The sequence below is a fragment of the Meles meles genome, chromosome X (genome assembly GCF_922984935.1).
Source record: "Meles meles chromosome X, mMelMel3.1 paternal haplotype, whole genome shotgun sequence".
Taxonomy (NCBI): Eukaryota; Metazoa; Chordata; class Mammalia; order Carnivora; family Mustelidae; genus Meles; species Meles meles.
Window position 1 is genome coordinate 69,870,916 of NC_060087.1, and position 14,043 is coordinate 69,884,958.

A 14,043-nucleotide genomic window follows, 5' to 3' on the forward strand; every position below is an offset into this window, starting at 1 on the left:
AAATCAAAGAAAGACATCAATAATAGTACAATAATAGTAGGGGACTTTAACACTCCCCTCACTGAAATGGACAGATCATCCAAGCAAAAGATCAACAAGGAAATAAAGGCCTTAAATGACACACTGGACCAGATGGATATCACAGATATATTCAGAACATTTCATCCCAAAGCAACAGAATACACATTCTTCTCTAGTGCACATGGAACATTCTCCAGAATAGATCACATCCTGGGTCACAAATCATGTCTCAATTGGTATCAAAAGATTGGGATCATTACCTGCATATTTTCAGACCACAATGCTCTGAAGCTAGAACTCAATCACAAGAGCAAAGCTGGAAAGAACCCAAATACATGGAGACTAAACAGCATCCTTCTAAAGAATGAATGGGTCAACCAGGAAATTAAAGAAGAACTGAAAAAATTCATGGAAACAAATGATAATGAAAACACAACAGTTCAAAATCTATGGGACTCAACAAAGGCAGTCCTGAGAGGAAAATATATAGCGGTACAAGCCTTTCTCAAGAAACAAGAAAGGTCTCAAATACACAACCTAACCCTACACGTAAAGGAGCTGGAGAAAGAACAAGAAAGAAACCCTAAACCCAGCAGGAGAAGAGAAATCATAAAGATCAGAGCAGAAATGAATGAAATAGAAACCAAAAAAACAATAGAAAAAAATCAATGAAACTAGGAGCTGGTTCTATGAAAGAATCAATAACATTGATAAACCCCTGGCCAGACTCATCAAAAAGAAAAGAGAAAGGACCCAAATAAATAAAATCATGAATGAAAGAGGAGAGATCACAACTAACACCAAGGAAATACAGACAATTATAAGAACATACTATGAGCAACTCTACGCCAACAAATTTGACAATCTGGAAGAAATGGATACATTCCTAGAGACATATAAACTACCACAACTGAACCAGGAAGAAATAGAAAACCTGAACAGGCCCATAACCAGTAAGGAGATTGAAACAGTCATCAAAAATCTCACAAACAAAAGCCCAGGGCCAGACGGCTTCCCAGGGGAATTCTACCAAACATTTAAAGAAGAACTCATTCCTATTCTCCTGAAACTGTTCCAAAAAATAGAAATGAAAGGAAAACTTCCACACTCATTCTATGAGGCCAGCATCACCCTGATCCCAAAACCAGACAAGGATCCCACCAAAAAAGAGAACTACAGACCAATATCCTTGATGAACACAGATGCAAAAATTCTCGCCAAAATACTAGCCAATAGGATTCAACAGTACATTAAAAGGATTATTCACCACGATCAAGTGGGCTTTATTCCAGGGCTGCAGGGTTGGTTCAACATCCGCAAATCAATCAATGTGATACAACACATTAATAAAAGAAAGAACAAGAACCATATGATACTCTCAATAGATGCTGAAAAAGCATTTGACAAAGTACAGCATCCCTTCCTGATCAAAACTCTTCAAAGTGTAGGGATAGAGGGCACATACCTCAATATTATCAAAGACATCTATGAAAAACCCACCTCAAATATCATTCTCAATGAAGAAAAACTGAAAGCTTTTCCGCTAAGGTCAGGAACACAGCAGGGATATTCATTATCACCACTGCTATTCAACATAGTACTAGAAGTTCTAGCCTCAGCAATCAGACAGCAAAAAGAAATTAAAGGCATCCAAATTGGTAAAGAAGAAGTCAAACTATCACTCTTCGCAGATGACATGATACTATATGTGGAAAACCCAAAAGACTACACTCCAAAACTGCTAGAACTTGTACAGGAATTCAGTAAAGTGTCAGGATATAAAATCAATGCACAGAAATCAGTTGCATTTCTGTACACCAACAACAAGACAGAAGAAAGAGAAATTAAGGAGTCAATCCCATTTACAATTGCACCCAAAACTATAAGATACCTAGGAATAAACCTAACCAAAGAGGCTAAGAATCTACACACAGAAAATTATAAAGTACTCATGAAAGAAATTGAGGAAGACACAAAGAAATGGAAAAATGTTCCATGCTCCTGGATTGGAAGAATAAATATTGTGAAAATGTCCATGCTGCCTAAAGCAATCTACACATTTAATGCAATCCCTATCAAAATACCATCCATTTTTTTCAAAGAAATGGAACAAATAATCCTCAAATTTATATGGAACCAGAAAAGACCTCAAATAGCCAAAGGAATATTGAAAATGAAAGTTGGTGGCATCACAATTCCGGACTTCAACCTCTATTACAAAGCTGTCATCATCAAGACAACATGGTACTGGCACAAAAACAGACACATAGATTAGTGGAACAGAATAGAGAGCCCAGAAATCGACCCTCAATTCTATGGTCAACTAATCTTCGACAAAGCAGGAAAGAATGTCCAATGGAAATAAGACAGCCTCTTCAATAAATGGTGCTGGGAAAATTGGACAGCCACATGCAGAAAAATGAAATTGGACCACTTCCTTACACCACACACGAAAATAGACTCCAAATGGATGAAGGACCTCAATGTGAGAAAGGAATCCATCAAAATCCTTGAGGAGAATGCAGGCAGCAACCTCTTCGACCTCAGCCATAGCAACATCTTCCTAGGAACAACGGCAAAGGCAAGGGAAGCAAGGGCAAAAATGAACTATTGGGATTTCATCAAGATCAAAAGCTTTTGCACAGCAAAGGAAACAGTTCACAAAACCAAAAGACAACTGACAGAATGGGAGAAGATATTTGCAAACGACATATCAGATAAAGAGCTAGTATCCAAAATCTATAAGGAACTTAGCAAACTCAACATCCAAAGAACAAACAATCCAATCAAGAAATGGGCAGAGGACATGAACAGACATTTATGCAAAGAAGACATCCAGATGGCCAACAGACACATGAAAAAGTGCTCCACGTCACTCGGCATCAGGGAAATACAAATCAAAACCACAATGAGATATCACCTCACACCCGTCAGAATGGCTAAAATTAACAAGTCAGGAAATGACAGATGCTGGCGAGCATGCGGAGAAAGGGGAGCCCTCCTCCACTGTTGGTGGGAATGCAAGCTGGTGCAACCACTCTGGAAAACAGCATGGAGGTTCCTCAAAATGTTGAAAATAGAACTACCCTATGACCCAGCAATTGCACTACTGAGTATTTACCCTAAAGATACAGACGTAGTGATCCAAAGGGGCACGTGTACCTGAATGTTTATAGCAGCAATGTCTACAATAGCCAAACTATGGAATGAACCTAGATGTCCATCAACAGATGAATGGATAAAGAAGATGTGGTATATATACACAATGGAATACTATGCAGCCATCAAAAGAAATGAAATCTTGCCATTTGCGACGACGTGGATGGAACTAGAGCGTATCATGCTTAGTGAAATAAGTCAATCGGAGAAAGACAACTATCATATGATCTCCCTGATATGAGGACATGGAGAAGCAACATGGGAGGTTAGGGGGATAGGAGAAGAATAAATGAAACAAGATGGGATTGGGAGGGAGACAAACCATAAATGACTCTTAATCTCACAAAACAAACTGGGGGTTGCTGGGGGGAGGTGGGATTGGTAGAGGGGGAGGGGGCTATGGACATTGGGGAGGGGAGGTGAACCATAAGAGACTATGGACTCTGAAAAACAACCTGACCGTTTTGAACGGTCAGGGGTGGGAGGTTGGGGGAACAGGTGGTGGGTAATAGGGAGGGCACGTTTTGCATGGAGCACTGGGTGTTGTGCAAAAACAATGAATACTGTTATGCTGAAAAAAATAAAATGGGAAAAAAAAAGAAGAAAGATCTGCTATAAAAATATAACATTATACCTCAAGGAACTAGAAAAAAGACAAACTAAGCCAAGAACTAGTAGAAGGAAGGAAATAACAAATATCAGAAATAAAGGGGGCACCTGGGTGGCTCATTTGGTTAAGCCTCTGCCTTCTGCCCAGGTCATGACTTCACGGTCCTGGGATCAAGCCCCACATCAGGCTATTTGCTCAGTGGAGAGCCTGCTTTCCCCCCTCTCTCTGTCTTCTGCTCTGCCTATTTGTGATCTCTCTCTCTTGGTTAAATCAATAAATAAAGTCTTTAAAAATAATTAAATAATTCATCGTAAGGTCTGAAACCACAAGCTTTCTAGAAGGAAACATATGTGATAAGCCCTTTGACATCCGTCTTGGTAATGATATTTTGGATTTGATATGAAAAGTGAAGGCAACAAAAGCAAAAATAAACAACTGGGACTACATCAAATTAAAAATTTCTATGCAGCAAAGGAAACAATCCGAAAAAGGAAAACACAACTTACCAAATGGAAGAAAGTTTTGCAAATATTATATGAAAACCCATGAGCAAAACAAAAAACAATCAATTAAATAATGGATGGAGGATCTGAATAGTCATTTTTCCAAAGAAGGGAGACAAATAGCCAATAGGTACATGACAAGATGTTCAACATTGCTACATATCTTGAATGTATAAATCATAAACACAATGAGATATCATTTCACACCTGTTAACAATGGCTATTATTAAAGACAAGAGACAAAATGGTAAACAAGGATATGGAGAAAAGAGAAAAGTTGTACACTGTTGGTTGGATGGCTAACTGGTGCCCATCTGGACAACAAACAGTATGAAATTTCCTCAAAAATTTAAAATAAAACTGTCACATGGTCCAGAAATTCAATTTCTGAGTTGTACCCAAAGTAAAAGAAGTCACTAACTCAAAAGAATATCTGCACCCTCATGTTAATTGCAGCATTATTACAATAGCCAGGATATGAAAGCAACTTAAGCATCCATCTAAGAATTAATTGGTAAATATATATACATATGAACCCAAGAAGAGAGAAGACCTAATATTGAGATGTAGGAAGACTTTGAACTCACCTCACCTAGGGAAACACCAAATCTACTCCTACATATGGAGGAACTCCTCTTGAAGAAGAACCAATGGCTGACTGAACACAACAAAATCTTGTGCACAACAAAAGATAGTGGGGCCACACAGAGAATGGCAGGAGAGACAGAGACACAGTTACCATGGGAATCCCAACCCAGGGCAACAAGCTGCAGCCTGCAGCATGGGAAGGGATAGTATTGAGGGACTGGGAGCAAATTCCTTGACTCTGGGGCATAGAGAAAAAGCCATGGTTCAAAGGGGCAACTTGAATTTAAAGGAATTAACCCTTCTACAAAATGTCAGGGGTCCTGTGGGAATGCTCACTGAGATTGGGGGGGGGGCAACAAAACTATTGTTCATGTTTCCCCTCCACCATGATAGTGCAGACTGGAGCAGGATATAGATAACTTATCCGGCCTGCTGTTTCAGTGAACCCAGGACCCTTAAGCCATACCAGCCCTAGCAAACCTGGGGCACAGAAGAAAGAGCAGTGGTTTAAAAGAACAACTAAATTATAAAAGAAGCAGCCCTATAGCATCTTCCAAATATCAGATTAGCTGCTGGGATGTTGTCCATAACAGAGGCACTGTAAATCACAATAATTATATTCCTTTCCACCTTGATAGCACATAGAGGAGAAGGGTATTGGTGTCTGAACTATGTAGCTGAGGTATGCAGTGAGTCTTAGGCCCACAGCTCATGTCATCCCCAATAATCCCCTCAAGGTGACCCCTCACCTGTGCCTATCTGCACTTTGTCCAACCAAGGTTGTCACATTGTTGTGCATACTGGGACATAGTCAGACAAACCCACTATAACTCCAGCCATCACACCAAGGTGACACAGCATAAAAATCTCAGGACACCCAGACTTGAACATACTTTTTTTTCCACATAAAAGTTCTTAGTTTATTAATTTTCTCTTGAAAAATCTACACAAATCACAACATGTAAAGTCACTGCAGAATTTTTACTCCTTCTGTTGTCCAATCTCCAGCTCACTTTTTGCCAGCACCAACATTGGCTTTTTCAGTCTCTGAACTTTTTTTTTCATTATGTTTTAGCAATCTTTTCATTATTTTCTTGAGGTCTTTTTCTTCTTATAGAGACCATGTCTTTCAAATCCATGCTTGGGTTCATTTTTCTTTGCATAATCTAAGGAATCATACATAATTCCAAAGACAGTTGTCTTGCCACCATCAAAATGTGTTTTAAATCCAAATACAAAGATAATATCTAGTCTGGTCTTGTACTAGACCAGATTTTGGCTAGATTTCCCTGAATTTCTGTCTTAGGTACTGTTGCCTTTCTGGGATAAAGAACATCAGTGACCATTTGTTTCCACTGAAGTAGTCAGTTGATCATGAAATTCCTGGTCCAGGTTGTTACTATGTTGTTTATGATGGTGGCTGAGCTTTAACAGCAAGGAAATAAAAGAGTTGCAAACACTTTAGCTCTAGATGATCCACAAGGGCACCCAATGTATGGACTACGCCAGGACATAACACACACCAACTTCAGTTCTGTATGATGCCAAAGCCTCCCCTGTGTAGATCCCAAGAGATTCCTGACTCACACCATCTTCAAACGTAGGCATCCCACTAGGGTGACTCTGGTACAGAGCATGCTGGGACCACCTGCCATGTGCCTGCTTCAACTCCTGCCATCCCACCAATGATGCCCCTATACAGAGTATATAGTGAGCCCCTGGGTCATGCCCACTTCTGCTCTAGCCATCCCACAATGTTGTCCCCTGAACAAAGTGCCCTGGGTACAATTAGACCATTCCAGTTTCAGTTCAGGCTGTTTCACTAGCATGACACCTGCAAAGGAGGGTCTAGAACCACTGTAGCTGAAGGCTGCTTTTGTTTCAGCCATTTCACAACAATGAACCTTGTGTGAAGCAACCCAGGATACCCTAGTCTATGCCTGCTTTAATGTCAGCTATTCCACCAGGGCAGCCCTGGTGAAGACTGCTCTGGAATGCCCTGCTCACACCCACTAAAGGTACAGCATGCAAAGCCACCAGGCATATGCAGGGTATAGAAGGGGCTACAGAAGTGACATTCCAACACAAGAGCATTCCTTCAAAGCTAGGAAAAATAGCTCTTTGGATTAATTCATAGAAACAAACACAGAAACTCAACCAAAATAAGGAAATAGAGGAATATATTCCAAACAAATAACCAAGAAAAAAAACCAACAGAAATATAATTAAATAAAATGGAGATAAGCAATGTATTTGTTAAATAGTTCAAAGTAATGATCATAAAGACAATCACCAGACTGAGAGCAGAGTGGATGAGCTCAGTCAGAACCACAACAAAAAGATAGAAAATATAAAAAATAATAAATAAACTGACAGAACAAACACCACAACTAAAGGGAAATAAGAGGCCATATCCAAGAAGTTAAGAAATTCAGAGACATGTTTTGGGGAGAAACAGACTGTGAGTGCTGCAGAGGGGAGAGAGCCTTGGTCACAGAGAAGGGCGTGAGAATAGAGCACATAAGGGATTTTACAAGGAGAATATTTCCCTCAAGCCACTGGCTTGGAAAACAAGAGAGGGTGATTTAACGAGTTCATGCAAGCAGGAGAGCTTAAAGCCTGGATTTTAAAGGTTAGGGGGCCTGGATGTGTTAGAACCCTGAAATCACTGTCCTGCTTCTGGAAAGAAGGTAGGCAAACAACCTGGGAGAAGACTGGATAAAAACAGTGATTTGAAGACTGCCTGAGGCACATCAGGGGTGGGGAGTCTCATCCCCTCTTGGAACAAATCCTTAAAAGGCCTGGAAATCCCTCTCTGGGGACAAAGGAGCTGACCAGTAAAATTTCCTTCCATTTCCCCTCAGTATAAACAAAAAGCCACCTTCAGAAAGGAGATTGGTGAATACATTGGCTGCTTAACTTACTTACACCAAGTCCCACACCCCCCTGCTCTAACAGGACTGCTCTCCTCAGTCAAGCTTGCTTCAGTCCCAGCGCAGTGAGCTCCTCTCCCAGAAGACCAGCACAAACCCCTGCCCACACAACTCCCAAACAGAGTTTGGCAGGGCTTCAGTTCTAGGGGAAGTATTATCAGGTCCAATTTAACAAACAGACCACAGCACACCTAGTTAAAACTCACCACATTTTGATCAAGGACCAAACACTGTCCACAGCAGGCAAGAAATGGTTCTGCAGAAGACTGTCCTGAAGGATAGAATAGCCAAAATAGAACAGCAAAGTGCACACATTATACACCTGAGACACATCGTGAAGCCCCGGGGCCCTGAACACTACATGAACTGTTTTTCATAAAGTCATTACTTTCTGGAGCAGGAAACATAACTGGCTTATCTAACACAGAGAAGAAGGAAAATATTTAAGAAAAAAAAATGCCAAGACAGAGGAATTACTCCCAAATAAAACACAAAGAGAAGACCACAACCAGAGATGTAAGTAAAAAGATATAAGTAACATGTCTGATGGAGAGTTTAAAGCAACAATCATGAGGATACTTACTGTACTTGAGAAAAGAATTGAAGAAAGAGACATCTAGATCCTGGAGGCACAGAGAACTGCCATTCAAAATTAAAAAAAAAGTAGGCCACTGTAAAAATATATTGTAATTAAATTTGATGATATACTGATAAAGAAGAAGGAACAAAAAACCTTATAACCAGCAAGAAAAAAGAAGTCCCTACCTTACAAGGGAAGACCCATAAGGTTAGGTAGAGATTTCTCAACAGAAACTTGGCAATCCAGAAGAGAGTAGCATGCAATATTCAACACGATAAATTGGCAAAATCTAACCAAGTATACTCTATCCAATAAGGCTATCATTCAGAATTGAAGGAGAAATAGAGTTTCCCAGATAAACAAAAACTAAGGGAATTCATGACCACTAAAACAGCACTGCAAACAATATAAAAGGGGACTATTTGAGTGGAAAAGGAAATACCAAAAGTAACAAAGAAAAGAAAGGAACAGAGAAAAATCTCCAGAAACAACAACAAAACAAGTAATAAATGGCACTAAATACACATCTATAAATAATTACTCTGAAGATAATTGACTAAGTGCTCCCATCAAAAGACATAAGATGTCAAAATGGACCAGAAAACAAGAACCATTTCTATATTGCCTACAAGAGAATAATTTTAGGCCTAAAGACACCTATGGATTGAAAGTGAGAGGATGGAGAAACATCTATCGTGCACATGGGTATGAGAAGAATAAATGAAACAAGATGGGATTGGGAGGGAGACAAACCATAAATGACTCTTAATCTCACAAAACAAACTGGGGGTTGCTGGGGGGAGGTGAGATTGGGAGAGGGGGAGGGGGTTATGGACATTGGGGAGGGTATGTGCTATCATGAGTGCTGTGAAGTGTGTAAACCTGGCGATTCACAGACCTGTACCCCTGGGGATAAAAATACATTATATGTTTATTTAAAAAAAATTTGGAAGGGGAGGCGAAGCATAAGAGACTATGGACTCTGAAAAACAACCTGATGAGGGTTTTGAAGGGTCAGGGGTGGGAGGTTGGGGGAACAGGTGGTGGGTAATAGGGTAATAGGGAGGGCACGTTTTGCATGGAGCACTGGGTGTTGTGCAAAAACAATGAATACTGTTATGCTGAAAAAATAAATAAAATGGTAAAAAAAAAAAAAAAGAAACCTGGAGTAACAATACTTATATCAGACAAACTAGACTTTAAACCAAGCTAGGTTTTAAACCAAAGATAGTAAAAAGAGATGAAGAAGGGCATTATGTAATAATAAAGGGGGACTAAAAGATGATCTAACAATTATAAATATTTATGCCCTCAATATGGGAACATCTGAATATGTGAAACAATAATAAACATAAAGCAACTCATTGATAACAATACAGTAATAATAAGGGACATTAGCACTCCATTTGCATTGATGCATAGATCATCTAAACAGAAAGTCAACATGGAAACAGTGCCTTTGAATGACACACTGGACCAGATGGACTTAACAGATATATTCAGAACATTCCATCCTAAAACATCAGAATATTATTCTTTTCCAGTGCAGATGGGGCATTCTCTATAACAGATCACATATTAATTCACAAAGCAGGTCCAATAAACACAAAATCTGAGATCATACCATGTATCTTTTCTGACAAGAATGTTATGAAACTAGAAGTCATCATTAGGAATAAAATTAGAAAGATCACAAATATATGTATGTTAAAACACATGCTACTAAAGATTTTATTTATTTGACAGAGATCACAAGCAGGCAGAGAGAGGAGGAAGCAGACTCCCTACGGAGCAGAGCACCCGATGTGGGTCTCAATCCCAGAATCCTGGAATCATGACCTGAGCGGAAGGCAGAGGCTTTAACACACTGAGCCACCCAGGTGCCCCAAAACTCATGCTACTAAGCAAGAAATGGGTCAACCAGGAAATCAAAGGAGAAATTAAATCAAAGAAAAATTTAAAACATACCTGGAAACAAATGAAAATAAAAACAGAACAGTCTAAAACCTTTGGGAAGCAGCAAAAATATTGTTAAGAGGGAAGGTTATAGAGCATTACAGGCCTAACTAAAGAAGAAAAAAAAAATCAAATGAAAAATCTAAAATTGCACCTGAAGAGAAAGAAAAAGAACAAGTAAAACCTAAAACCAGCAAAACAAGGAAATGATAAAGATTAGAACAGAAATAACTGATATAGAATCTAAAAATAACCCCAAAACAATAGAAGAAATGAAAAAAAATCGGGATAAGGCTCTCTGAAAAAAGTTAGTAAAATTGATAAGCCTGTAGCCAGATGAATCAAAAAGAAAAAAATCAAGGATCCAAATAAATAAAATCACAAATAACAGAGGAGAAAAAACTACCAATGCTACAGAAATACAAACAAGTATAAGAGAATATTATACTCAAACTATTCTAAGTAGTAAAGGAAGGGAAACTTCCAAATTCATTCATTCTATGAGGCCAGCATTACCCTAATATCAAAACCAGATAAAAATACCACTAAAAAAGAGAAGTATAGTCAAATAAACCTATTAAACATGGATGCAAGATTCTCAAATATATATATATACGTATATATATATATATATGTTTTCTATGCAAAAACAGCATAATGCACATTTTTAAAAATATTTTATTTATTTATTTGACACAGAGAGAGGTCACAAGTAGGCAGAGAGGCAGTCAGAGAGAGGGAGAAACAGGCTCCCCACTGAGCAGCGAGATCATGACCTGAGCCGAAGGCAGGGGCTTAAACCACAGAGCCATCCAGGTGCCCTCATAATGCACATTTTTAAAGGGTTTTTTATTAAATTTATCTTTTTAACTTTCTTTCCAATGTTCTAGAATTCATTGTTTATGCACCACACCCAGTGATCCATGCAATGTGTGCCCTCCATAATACCCACCATTAGGCTCAGACAACCTCCCATCCCCCTGTCCTCCAAAACCCTCAGATAGTTTCTCACAGTCCAGAGTCTCTCATGGTTCTCTTCCCCTCCAGTTTCCCCCAACTCCCTTCTCCTCACCATCTCCCCATGTCCTCCATGTTATTCCTTATGTTCCACAAATAAGCAAAACCATATAATTGACTCTCTCTGCTTGGCTTATTTCACCCAGCATAATCTCTTCCTGTCCTATCCATGTTGATACAAAAGTTGGGTATTCATCCTTTCGGATGGAGGCATAATACTCCACATTATATATGGATGCCATCTTCCTTATCCATTTAAGTTCATCTTGGTTCTTTCCACAGTTTGGCAACTATGGCCATTGCTGCTAGGAACATTAAGGTACAGATTGCCCTTCTTTCACTACATTTGTATCAGTGGGGTAAATATACACTAGTGAAATTTCAGGGTCAGAGGGAAGCTCTATTTTTAATTTCTTAAGGAATTTCCATACTGTTTTCCAAAGTGGCTGCACCATCTTTCATTCCCACCAACAGTGTAAGAGGGTTCCCCTTTCTCCACATCCTCCCCAACACATGTTGTTTCCTGTCTTGTTGATTTTGGCCATTCTAACTGGTGTAAGGTGCTATCTCAATGTGGTTTTGATTTGAATCTCCCTGATGTCTAGTGATGATGAACATTTTTTCATGTGTCTGTTAGCCATTTGTATGTCTTCATTGGAGAAGTGTCTGTTCATGTCTGCTGCCCATTTTATGACATAACTCTCTGTTTTGTGTGTGTTGAGTTTGAGGAGTTCTTTATAGATCCTGGATATCAGTTTTTTGTCATTTGAGAATATCTTCTCCCATTCCGTGGTTTGCCTCTTTGTTTTGTTGACTGTTTCCTTTGGTGTGCAGACACTTTTGATCTTGATGAAGTTCCAAAAGTTAATTTTTCCTTTTGTTTTCTTTGTCTTTGGAGACCTGTTATGAAAGAATGTGCTTTGGCCAATGTAGAAGAGGTTACTGCCTATGTTCTCCTCTAGGATTCTGACGGATTCCTGCCTCATGTTGAGGCCTTTTATCCATTTTGAGTTTGTCATTGTGTATGATGTAAAAGAATGGTTGAGTTTCATTCTTCTACACATAGCTGTCCAATTTTCCCAGCACCATTTATTGAACAGACTGTCTTTTTTCCACTAGGTATTTTTCCTGCTTTGTCAAAGATTATTTGACCATAGAGTTGAGGGTCCATATCTGAGCTCTCCACTCTGTTCCACTGGTCTATGTGTCTGTTTTTGTGCCAGTACCATGTTGTCTTGATGACCACAGCTTTGTAGTAAAGCTTGAAATCAGGCAATGAGATGCCCTCAATTTTGTTTTTCTTTCTCAGCATTTCCTTAGCAATTCGGGGTCTCTTCTGATTCCATACAAATTTTAGGATTGTTTTCTCCAGCTCTTTGAAAAATGCCTGTGGAATTTTGATCGGGATGGCATTGAAAGTATAGATTGCTCTAGGTGGTATAGACATTATAACAATGTTTATTCTTCCGATCCATGAGCGTGGAAAGGTCTTCCGGGTCTTCTTCAATTTCTTTCATGAGTGTTCTGTAGTTCCTCAAGTACAGATCCATTACATCTTTGGTTAGGTTTATTCCCATGTATCTTACACTTATTGGTGCTATAGTAAATGGAATCAATTCTCTAATTTCCCTTTCTGTATTTTCATTGCTAGTATATAAGAAAACAACTGATTTCTGTACATTGATTCTGTATCCTGCCACATTACTGAATTGCTCTATGAGTTCTAGTAGTTCTGGGGTGGATTCTTTTCAGTTTTCCATATAAAATGTCATGTCATCTGTAAGGAGAGAGAGTTTGACTTCTTCATTGACAATTTGAATACCTTTTATTTCTCTTTGTTGTCTGATCGCTGTTGCTAGAACTTTTAATACTATGTTCAACAATACTATGTTCTCACTATGGTTTGAGTGGGCATCCTTGTTGTGTTCAATGGATATCAAATGGAAGAGTGTCAGCTTTTTCCCCTTGAAGAAGATATTCGCTGTGGGGTTTCCATAGAGAGATTTTATGAAGTTCAGTAATGTTCCCTCTAACCCTGTACTTTGAAGCATTTTAATCAGGAACAGATGTTGGATTTTGCCAAATGTTTTTCTGCTTCACTTGAGAGGACCATGTGGTTTTTCTTTCTTCTCTTATTGATTTTTTTTGTCACATTGATTTGCGAATGTTGAACCACCCCTGCATCCCATGGATAAATCCCACCTGGTATTGGTGGATAATCTTTTTAATGTACTGTTTGATCTTATTAGCTAGGATCTTATTGAGAATCTTAGCATCCAGATTCATCAGGGAAATTTTTCTGAAATTCTCCTTTTTGGTGGGGTCTTTGCCTGGTATGGGGATCAGAGTAATGCTGGCTTCATAAAAAGATTCTGGAAGTTTTCCTTCTGTTTCTGTTTTTTGAAACAGCTTCAGGAGAATAGGTATTATTTCTTCGAATGTTTGGTAGAATTCTCCAGGGAATGGGTCAGGTCCTGGGCTCTTGTTTTTTGGGAGATTTTTGATCACTGCTGCAATCTTGTTACTAGATATTGGTCTACTCAGGTTGTCAATTTCTTCCTGATTCAGTTTTGGGAGTTTATAGATTCCAGGAATGCATCCGTTTCATCTAGGTTGCTTAACTTATTGGCATATAACTGTTGATAATAATTTCTGATGATTGTTTCTGTTTACTTG